The sequence below is a fragment of the Moschus berezovskii genome, chromosome 17 (genome assembly GCF_049115385.1).
Source record: "Moschus berezovskii isolate FMDL1 chromosome 17, NW_MosBer_1.0, whole genome shotgun sequence".
Taxonomy (NCBI): Eukaryota; Metazoa; Chordata; class Mammalia; order Artiodactyla; family Moschidae; genus Moschus; species Moschus berezovskii.
Genome location: NC_142476.1, coordinates 65,548,779 through 65,560,298, shown reverse-complemented (window position 1 = coordinate 65,560,298; position 11,520 = coordinate 65,548,779). Strand labels below are relative to the sequence as shown.

Genomic DNA, 11,520 nt, shown 5'->3' with positions numbered 1-11,520 from the left:
GAGGGAGAGAGGGAGAGGAAAGAAAAGTCCAGCTTCTGAGAAAAGAGTTCTTTACAGTCAGATCAAACACAAAACTAGAGGAGCAGCGCACGGAACAATCTCTGTTCTCATTCATCTCTCACAGGAGACGGGAACACACATGCGAAAACAGCATTTGCCAGTGTTAAGAGCTCACATTTTTCACAAAGTCTTTACCCAACAGAATTGGGTGGTTGACTTGATCCACAAGTGGTTCATAAAAAGCCACTGTCTGCACCACCTGCCACCCCCACCCTCCTACACACACTCAAAAGCGCTGGGTTTAATAGTCCCATGACCCTGATCACTGAAAAGCCCCCTGGAGGCTGGCTGACTGGCCTCCTGCCTGAATGTGCTTCAGCCTAGGGCGGCTCCAGGCTGCACACAGGCTCAGTGTGCTCCAGCCACCGAAAGCTGTCTGAGCTCCTCAACCAGCAGCCCACGCAGCTGCCCTCCTCTTGGCCTAGGTGTGGGGAGCCTCCAGGCCACCTGGGGTAGTGCTCCCTCTTGGGGACCCTAAGCATCAAACAGAACTGGAGGTGACTGCACTGGGAGAGCAGTTGGCTGGAGAAAGGGCATGGTCAGTATCCTTTCCTGGTCTTCTCTGGCCCTTTGTTCTCCCGGAACAAAGCTTTCATGATGGAGAAGCCATCCTCATCTTTAGGGGGCAGTCTGGAAATCAGAACCTGAGGGCAGGAAGCCCTTCTCTTCCTGCAGCCCTTGCAGCTTTGATGTCACTTCGGTTTCTGGTGAACACCTGGATTTGGAAGCGGTTGGAGGAGAGCACTCATGGCTTGGAAGTGCTCCAGGAATGTCAGGCGATCAGACGCACCTGAAACATTAGACGTTTAAATCAAGGGCTGGCAAATTACAGCCTACAGGCTAAGGCAGCCTGCGGCCTGTTTTTATACAGCCAGCAAGCTAAGAATCATTTCTATATTTTTGAAAAGTTGTAAAACAAACAAAAAAAGAATATGCAACAGAGACATATGTGGCCTGCATAGCCTAAAATATTTACCTTTTACTGAATCAGCTTGCCAGCCCCTGGTAAAAGGAAATGCTAGAGATGACAAAATGTCTAAAGTTTACGAGCAAAGGTAAAGATGCAAATGAATCCCTGTAAACATTCATCTTTGGTTGAAAATGACATTAGTGGAGCAGGCACAAGGCTCCCCTCTGACCCAATGGTGCCCTGCCTGCTTATTATGGGATGTGGTTTCTTAGGGTGATGAGACTTAAGTTTCCTAGATGAAATGAATGGGGATTGTATAATGTGGAGGGGTGTGATGCAAGTTTTGTGTCAACTTGGCTGGACCCTTTCAAGGTCTGTCTGACAAAGGGATAGAAGAAATGCTCTTGAAATGCACATTTAAAAGTGTCCCATCTACACTTGGATGACAGCCCAGCTCCACTGGTCACCCTCTGCATGGCCTGGACTGGGACTATGGCTGTGTGGCCAGAAGAGCTGGATTCTTGCTCAGCCTTATCCCATCTTTGCTGTGTGCACCTGTTCTACCTGAGCCTCAACTTTCTCATTTGTGAACTGGAGAACCACCAGCCTTGACTCTCAGAGTGTAACCTTGGACATTAAGTGAAGTGCTATCTGTGAAGGAGTTTGTCAGGTATGAATTACACAAACTTGGAGACCAAGATGGCTGTGAGACTCACTGCCTTCCTCAACAATGTCTGGACAAAAGAGCAGAAGCTGGTCCCATCCTTCACCACCCAGACCTCCCTATAATTCTGCCCACACTCAGCCCCTACACTACATACAAGGCTAGATCAACCAGGTACAGCCTACAACCATCCAGTGCCCCTCTGAGGCCATGGGAACCCGCCCAGCCACCCCCAGGACTCCAAGACCCAAGCCTGGAGTGGATGGAGAAAGTATTAACACCTCCATGCCCAGGGAGAGGCCCCTCCCCTGTGGCCCCCAATAAAAATGTGAAAATGGAGTAAATAAAACAATACACAAATAAAACAAACTAGAGAATATAACAAAAAAAAAAAAACAAGCAGACACATGGCTACAGAAAGGAGACTAGTGGCTGTCAGTGGGGTGAGGGAAGGGAGGGGCAAGGGAGGGGTAGAGAATTAAAAGGTGAAAAGTACTATGTGTAAAATAAATAAGCTACAAGAATATATTGTACAGCATAGGAAATAAAGCCAATACTTTGTAACAACTTAAATGGCATATAACCTTTAAAAATTGTGAACCACTATGTTGAACACCTGAAACTTATATAATATTGTCCATCAACCATTGTTGTTGTTCAGTTGCTAAGTCATGTCTGACTCTTTGTGACCCCATGGACTGCAGCGCGCCAGGCTTCCCTGTCCTTCACTATCTCCCAGAGTTTGCTCAAACTCATGTCCATTGAATCAGTGATGCTATCTAACCATCTCATCCTCTGTCGCCCCCATTTCCTGCCCTCAATCTTCCCCAGCATCAGGGTCTTTTCTGATGAGTCAGCACTTTGCATCAGGTGGCCAAAGTATTGGAACTTCAGCTTCAGCTCCTTGCTGTCCAAAGGCCTCTAAGAGTATTCTCCAACATCAATCATACATCGATTAAGAAAAAAAGAAGTTCAATGAAGGTAAGGACATTTATGCTTTACTTATCTTTGTATTCTTTGAGGTTGGTAACTACCCTGTACATAGCAGAAACTCAAATACATTTGTTGAATGAAATAGATAAATACATTACACAGAGGTGGGGTCCACTTTCCAGCCTCGTGGTCTAACAGTAGCAGCCATGCTGGGTGGTCACTGCCACACACTGCTTATTCTTTGATCCTGAAGCCACGTGTGCGGCCCTCGGCCAGAGGCAGGATGTGTATGAGCTTTATCAAGCAGTCCCACCCCAGTAAAGATTCCCAGATGCCCTGGTAGGGGCTGGGAGAGGAGGTAGGTTTTGAAAAATCTCAGAAATTTCCACCATGAAGCCCCACCTCCCAAGTTAAGTCCCCCAAGCTCAACTTCTCCAAGGAACCCACTGAGACGGAAAGGCCCTGAAATTCCCAACACCTTTAGCTCATTCAGAGCAAAAAGTTCACCAGACACTTCTGAACAGTACATAATGTCAGACACAGACTCCTCCCCGTCTTTTCCTGACAGGATGGCTCCTCCAGCCCCAGTTCATTCACTCTGCCTGGTCAGTCTGGGGAGGCCTGGGGTGCAGCGAATGGTTTCCAAAGGTCTGAATTTAATGAAATGCATTATTTCTAAAGTCATTCTAGAAAGAGATTAGAAGCTTCCAGTGGGAGGTAAAGAGAACCCCCTCTCCAGAAGCCATTAACCTTCCTGCATCTTAGGGGGTGCTAGACAAGCAGTTTGGAAGGAGATCAGACCCAAATGGGGACCCAGGGAGGATCACTTTGTGGTGAGCCTGGTAAGTCAGTCTCTAAGAGTGTGTACCTCAGCTGTCACCAAGAACAGTACTGGCTCCCAGCCTGAGATGGGAGAGGGGATAGGGATAAGAGTGGTGACTCTCACTCAGCACATCCTGCACCCCAAGCCCAGCCTGGTTCAAGCTCCACCTCATCCAGTGCTCACGACCCAGTGAGGTAAGCTCTTTATTAGCCCATTTCACAGATTAGGAAGGCAAGGCTCAGAGAAGGTAACTGAGGCCAGTAGCCAACAAGTGTCAGGAGTAGGATTTGACCCTCTGTTTCCAAACACTATGCTATGCCCCCAGGGAGGGGCTGAGGCATTGCTTTTCAGAGAAAATTGAATGACCCGACCAGATGGGAATTCAGAAAAAGGCTTAGCAGTCATGGGGCAAGTGACACACGTGTGGTATGGCAGTGTGGGGAGGAATGAGAGAGTCAGACTTGGGGCAGGCCTTGGCCCCTGCCTGGACTTTCCATGTGGTGGTGAAGTCGCTGTGGCCATCCCCAGAGTGGCCCCACTTCCCTTTCCTTGGCTCCCTGTCCATCTTTTTCTAGGGGGGCAGCCAGGCCTCCTGCACAGTTCAGAGCACAGTGGAGTTAGTCCTTCGGCCTTGGCATCCCATCTGCTCTGCTTTCCTCTTTCCTACAAGAGGAGGAAATCCCATTCCATCTGAAAACACTTGGGCATCAAGGCTCTTAGGAGCCTGGGTGCAGGCCTAGGTCTGGGAGCTGCAGCCCAAAATGTGAAGCACGGGAAAGGCTGTCCACCCTCTTCCTCACGCATCTGCAAGTCAGTGGGAGACCAGCTTGAGACAAACAGCACATCACCATTTATTTTTCCTTTCTTCTATTTTTTTAAAACACTTATATTCCATAATAGCTGGTATTCCTCAGTGTTTACTCTCATCATTATACAGCCCTTATTCCTTAAATGTTTGCTTAACATTTTTTGCAGAGTGAAGGAGAAAGCTCCATGGGCCTTTGCAAACAGCTGCTTCCCAAAGGCAAAGGAGGAAAATGCTAAGGTGAGAGGGTTCAGGTTCCTGGGGTCCCTGGCTAAGCCCTGGGAGGTTTTCCCAGCAGCCCAAGGTCTACAGTTCATTGCCAAGGCCATAATATAGCTGCCTTCAGGATCCAGTCACTGATCAGTCTCTGGGGCCCATGAAGGCCATGGAGGCTGTTAGAAAAAAGGTCATCTCACTTCCCACCCAGAAGCATTGGGGCATAGCACTGGGGCAGTCCAAATGACCCATACCCCAGTGGGGCCTCTGCACTGAGGCCCCAGCAAGGTAGATGGTTTCCTGGGGAGCTCCGAGACCAGGACTGACTCTGAAATAGCCAGATAGCACCCCCAGCCAGGCATCTCCAGCAACTTCTCTACTCTCCTGCGGCCCCTTCTCCTTGAATTAACACATTTTATTTGCAAAACTCCTTGTGATTTTCAGAACACTTTCACACACATTTTTTATTTGATCTTCACATTTCCCTGGAAGAAATGAATGTAACACCCTCCTCCCCATTCTCCCCCCGGCATACAGAACACACATCTGCTAATGTTTCTCCTCCAAGGCACCCTTTAGTGATCCCCCATGGCCTTTAGGGTCAAGCCCAAGCTCCTGGCACCTTCAGGGCCCTTCCCTCACACCTACGATGGTGCCCACTCATTAAATCACTTGCCTAAGAATCCTCATGGGGCTTTCAAGGTGGCTCAGTGGTGAAAGAACCCATGTGCCAATGCAGGAGATTCAGGAAACGCAGGTTCAATCCCTGGGTCGGGAAGATCCCCTGGAGAAGGAAATGGCAATCCACTCCGGTATTCTTGCCTGGGAAATCCCATGGACAGAGGAGCCTGGAGGGCTACAGTCTATGGAGTGGCAAAGAGTCAGACATGAATGAGCGCATACACACACACACACACACACACACAAGAATCCTCATCTCAAATCCACTTCTGGCCAACATGCTCTAAAACAGTTGTGAGGACTAAATGAGATTATGTGATTCAAACAGTGCCTAGCATACGGCAGGAGCTTACTAGAAGGGAGCTACCTTGATTACTATTCCTACCAGAGCCAGTGCCTGGTAGGGCCAGCCCAGGCTGCATAAGCATGGTTTCAGGCTAAGCCAGCACTAAAATGCACCTCCCAGTGCTGACCTCATCCCGCCAGGCCCAGGAGGAGGTACTTCAAGCAGAGAAGTTGAGTGTGTGCCCAGTTCACAGCAACCCATATGAAGGCTCGTGAAACACCACCCACGGCAGCTCTCTTGTGAATACAGCGCTCTGATTGTTCCAAGTAACCAGGAATGTTCCTGGGTAATAACTAAGCCCTCAGAAAAAAGAAACCAAGAGGCTGGAAACCTGGGTGTCTGAGGATAGGCAATCAAGCATGATTTAAGAGATGCCAACAATCTCTGCTTTCTAAACTCAACAGCTTGCCCCAAAGCCCCTGCTGTCCCCAACCAAGGTCCCTGAAATTCCCTCATTCAAAATCCATTCCTTGGAGTTGTTTTTTTTTTTTTCGGGGGTGGGGGGGGCGGTTCTTTGTGTGTATGTGTGTGTGTGTTTGTGTGTGGTGTCTCATGGCAACCAGGGATAGAACCCATGCCTTTCCCCTGAGTTGGAAGCACTGAGTCTTGACCACTGGACCACAAGGGAAGTCCTCCCTTGAAGGGTTTTTTTTTTAATTAATTTATTTATTTTAATTGGAGGCTAATTACTATACAATATTGTAGTGGTTTTTACCATACATTCACATGAATCAGCCATGGGTGTACATGTGTTCCCCATCCTGAACCCCCCTCCCACCTCCCTCCCCATCCCATCCCTCAGGGTTATCCCAGTGCACCGGCCCTGAGCACCCTGTCTCATGCATCGAACCTGGACTGGCGATCTGTTTCACATATGAGTTTTGAGTACGAGTTTAGAGTTAAACGACCTGGGTTCAGCTTTGGGCTCGATCATCCACCAGAGGAGTGTGTGTGCTTAGTCATTCAGTCATGTCCGACTCTTTATGACCCCATGGACTGTAGTCCGCCAGGCTCCTCTGTCCTTGGGGATTCTCCAGGCAAGAATACTGGACAATGCCCTCCTCCAGGGGATTTTCCCAACCCAGGGATCAAACCCATGTCTCCCACATTGCAGGCGGATTCTTTACCATCTGAGCCACCGGGAGACATGTCCAAATCAAGCTCGCATCTCAAGGAGAGCACAGCTCGGCACAGAAGTCTCCAGTACGAGTTGGTTGGTGCCTGCTCCAGGTGCATACCATACTTAAGGGGGTTTGTGCCATTAAAATAGTCAACTGCTAAGTTCCTAGGGACAGAAAGTAGAACAGTGTTTGAGGGGTTGGAGGAGGGGAAGTGAGGAGTTATTTTGGGGGGTTCAGGGTTTTAGTTTAGGAAATGGAAAGAGTTCTATGGTTGGATGGTGTTGATGTTACACAGTGTGAATATACTTAATGCCACTGAACTGTACCCTTAAAAATGGCGAAGATGGTATATTTTAGGTTGTGTACATTTTAGTACAATTGAAAAAAAAAAAAAAAACCACCCACTACAATAAGCCAAAGACAAAGGTAGCTCTGATGCTCACTGTGTTGAAATGGCTGAAGGGGCCTGGTCCCAAGCTCCCAAAGGCCATGAGAGGAAACACCTGAAGCAGATGCTGGCCAGGCCAGCCTCCCCAGGGGTGTGCAGTGCAAGGAGGGGGAGTGGGAAGGAAAGATGGGCCCAGAAAGAGGAACAAGCAGGGAAGGGAGCCCTCAGCCCAGCGCTCCTGCAGAATGTGCGGAAAACCTTTCTCACCGTCCATGTTTCAGATGAAACGAGGCAGATGTAGGGGATTGGGGGGATAAAAAGGAAAGGACCTGTGGAGCTCAGCTTCCTGATTTTCTACAAGGACCACTGAGTATGGCATCCATGGGCAGGTTCATGACGGGTGGGTTCTGACAGTCAGTCAACCAACAAGTATGCACCAGGAAATGCACAGGTACAGTCCTGTGTGGTGGGGAATCAGGTGAGGGGCCCAGTCAGGGTAGAAGTGGTAGGATTATCCAGGAAGGCTTCCTGGAGGAGGCAGCCTTCCCTAAGTGTTGAAGGAGTTGAGGAGAGTATTAGAAGGGACTTCGGGGGGCCAAGGAGTAGGCTCCCAGGTCAGGGAAAGCCTCGTATATTTTCTTCACACACCCCCGCCTCGATTTTTCTGGGGTCCTGCTGATTGATTACAAACTACATGATAGACAGACTCTCCTCCCCAAGGCCTTGATGGTCCACTTAGTTGCCCCCTTAAGGATGCACCAAATAAGTAATTACTAAGACTGACTCAGCAAGAAAATGAAATATCTCTTGGGGAGTGGGTAGACAAATTCCCTATATAATGAAAGGAATTATATAGGCCCTTCATTGCCCCCAACCCATGAGAGAGGGACAGAGGGTGGCAGCCAGTGATGCCAGGCAGTGTGCTTTGTTTCTGCGGCATGTGGTTTCCAGAGAGACTAGGGCCACTTCCTTCAGATAAACACCCGCCCACACAGCTGGAGCACAGGATGTGTCCTCCAAGCCGTGCTGCACAGAGGCCTCGGCTACTAACACCCGTACTTAACTGCATCCCAAGGGGAATTTCAAGTGATGCTCTGCCCAAGGTGTCCAAAGGATAGCAATGGACCCCTCTGAAGACAAGAAGCCTCCTGCCCTGGCTCACGTCCTGGGTCCCGCTTTTTCTGTCTTTGCTCGCAACCGTCTCTTAGGTGGTTCTCTTGGGCCCTTGGGCCAAGAAGAGAGAATGGTCACACCCTGACCTCCTGGAACCCTCCTCCCAGCTCCTGTTGTGCATCTTCCTTTCCCAGGGATCCTGGTGGGTGACTTTCAGGACCAGGGTGAAGAATGTGGTCTCTCCTTCCAAAACTGGAGGCTTTAGCCTGACTCCTCGAGACAGTGCTGGGGGGAGAGGGGGGCCCTGTGGGAGGGATGAGGCACGAGGCGGTTGTCATGCCCCTGTGAGGGCTGCACATGCTCCTGGCATCCTCAAACTACCATGGAGGCTGGAGGAAACCCACACGTGGGGAGCCCCTTGACCACAGTTAGGAAGTCGAGGACAGGTCTGGCTGAATTCAAAGCTCTTAACTCACTGAAACATGCTGTTCTCCTGAGATGGGGATGAATCTTCTGTGAGCAGGTAGCAGAAACCAAATTCAAATGTGGGTGTTTTGTTTTTCAGTAAACATAACACTTTGCTGCTTTGTGGAGGCCGGGCAGACCGCCTTCAGCCCAGGCTACACGCTAGTCCGTGTGTTTTCTGTCTCCTTCTCCCTGTGTCTCTGTCTCTCTTTCTCTATATTTCTATCTCTCCCTCCCTCCCTCCCCTAGTCACCGTCAACAAGTTTGATTTCCCCAGTAGAGAGTTTTACAGCTGTAATAATGTAGTCCATCTTCTGGAGTTTAAGGCATCCTTACATATTATCTCATTTGTCTTTGCAGCATTTCTGTAAGGTGAAGGCTTGACAGAAATAGTAAAACAAGAGGCGAGAGCATAAAAGGACTTCCGTGAGGTTCTGTGTGAGAGCAGGGTAGGTGCTGAGGGTCCCTGAGACCGATGCTTCCAGAAGACCCACTGAGCCTGGCATGTGAGGCTTTGTAGCAGCCTGCACTCTTCCAACAAGCCTAGAAGTGTTTTAAGAACAAAAGATGTGATGTGGAAACAACATGAATTAACTCTGCCTGGGGCATCCTCTGAAATGACCATGTGACACTGGTGTTCAGACTTGAAGGATGGGCAGCACATTTCTGTTTCAACTACAGGAAAAACAAGGAAGATCTGGGACAGAGAAGGGCCGGTATCCCAGCTCATTTGGGCTCACGTGGCTGGATAACCAGGTGCCTGCGGTGGGCAGTGGAATAAAGATGAGATTCCAGAAGACTTGGTGATTTTTACAGGGGGCGATGCTGTGAGTGTACCAAGGGATTTAGAACATGATCCTGCCCAAGAGGAGCTTATAACCTAGTTGGGAAAATAAGATCAGGTAGACACTGAACCACTCAAAGCTATTGCCTTAGAGAATATAGTTCTGAGTTCTACTGAAATAGCATTCCAAAGAAAGGAAAGATCAAGTATGGGCAAGGCAAGTCCAAGAAGTCATCACAAGAGAGGGGGAGGAGAATTGGATGGAAAGGAAAGCATTTAGGTAGGCAAAAAGGGGAGGAAACTGTGGGGAAGCTGAGGGAAGGCCTTGGGGGTGGGGAGCCCCTTAGGCCCCTGTCCTCTTAGCATTGCATTTGTCCCCAGACCACCCCCCTTTCCCATCACCCTGCCCCCATGATCCTGTCTCGACCCACAGACTGATACTCTGGTAGAATATATTCGGTCATCGTATCACTCTCTTACATGAAAATTCTCCCATGGCTCCATTCTGGGTGGAAAGAAAGTAAACCAAGGGGTGTGGGAGGGATCCAGGTCCTTGAAGAGGAGGATGGAAATGTTGTAAGTCCCTGAACTGTATTTCCTGCCTGTCTACTCCCTTCCATTGGCAAATTCAGGCTCCAGCTCTTTCTCATGCCTGGAACCTCTTGAGAGACACTGACTAGCCCAGGGGACTCTAGAGAGATTGAAACATACTGGTCTTCAACAATTAGTTTTTGAATGAATGACTAAGTGAATGAATGAGAACCTGAATTCCCTTTCCTTTCCCCTTCATCACTCATCACAGGCAGCTCACAAGGGTGCTGTCGTCCCTCGATATCCTCAGGGGATTGTTTCCAGAACGGGTATCTAAATCCATGGATGTTCAGCCCCTTATATAAAATGGTGTAGCATTTGCATATAACCTCCACTCGTCCTCCCATATACTTTACATCATCTCTAGATTGCTTACAATAACTTGGTTGTTGGTCATCCACTTGCTAAGTCATGTCCAACTCTTTATGGCCCTATGGACTGTAGCCTGCCAGGCTCCTCTGTCCATGGGATTTCCCAGGCAAGAATACTGGAGTGGGTTGCCATTTCCTTCCCCAGGGGCTCTTCCCAGGCCCAGGGATCAAAAACACATCTTCCACATTGCAGGTGAATTCTTTATCGTGGAGTCACCGGAGAAGCCCTTTACAATACCTAATGCAATGTAGATGATAGGTAAATAGAAGCTCCAAGCAGCAAATTCAAGTTTTGCTTTGGGGAAATTTCTGGAATTTTTTCTCTTTCCAAATAGCTGAATCTTCATATAGGGAATCTGTAGATACGGAAGGCTGACTTTACTCAACTCTGCACAAACGTAGTTCTAAGTACTTTGTTCATATTCTCTCTCACATCCCTGAGTGTATTCATGCACATCTGACAGCTGAGAAAATGTTCAGGGAGGCTGTAAATAATACCGATGGTAATAATAATGTCAGTGATAGCTGACTCTCATTGAGCACGATCTATGTGTCAGGCACCATCTAAATGATATAAACACGTTATTCCACTTAACCCCACAACAACCCTATGAAGTAGCTGTTTTAAAGATAAGGAAACTGACAGAGAGCTAAGTGACGCAGCAAGTTCTCACAGCAAATGAATAAATGAAAATAAATGGGCACTAAGAAAGAGGGTGCAATCAACAAAAACAGAAAATCATTTCCATCCCCTTCTCGAATGGAGTCCATCTCCAAAACAGAGGTGAGTGGCCGTGAACAGGTTTGGGCCCCAGTGCCCCCCAGACTCAGAATCATTGAGATTGCTCCCCGAGTCACCTCCTCCCACCTCCTCCCAGGTTGGCACAGCAGCCAACCTGGAGCTGTAGCTCTTCAGATGATAAGGGCTCTGGGAATGGCTTGGAGGAGGAGAGTTAATTAGTTCACAGCAAACAGAGCAGGAGCGTGATTACTCCCACCACAGGGAGTTGATGGCATGTGATAAAGGCTAAGCCAGCTCCCAGGAAGTTCAGTCCTTCTGCACCTGCACAGATGGAAGGACAGGGGACCTCCTCTTCCTCCAGGGACCAGAGTCACCATCCAGAACAGAGGGGGATTAAAGAAGCCTCTCTCCAAGTTGCACCTGGCCCACTCCACCCCACCCTGCCTTGACTGGATTACAAGGTGACTGTCAGCGATCTTGCGGGTCTTGACCTCACTGCAGTGGAGC

General features: G+C 48.9%; 1 pseudogene; it reads left to right on the top strand.

Moving 5' to 3' along the window:
• Positions 1-1,669: 1,669 nt before the first annotated feature.
• LOC148775189 (NADH dehydrogenase [ubiquinone] 1 alpha subcomplex subunit 3 pseudogene) lies at positions 1,670-11,179 on the top strand (annotated as a pseudogene).
• The last annotated feature ends 341 nt before the right edge of the window (positions 11,180-11,520 follow it).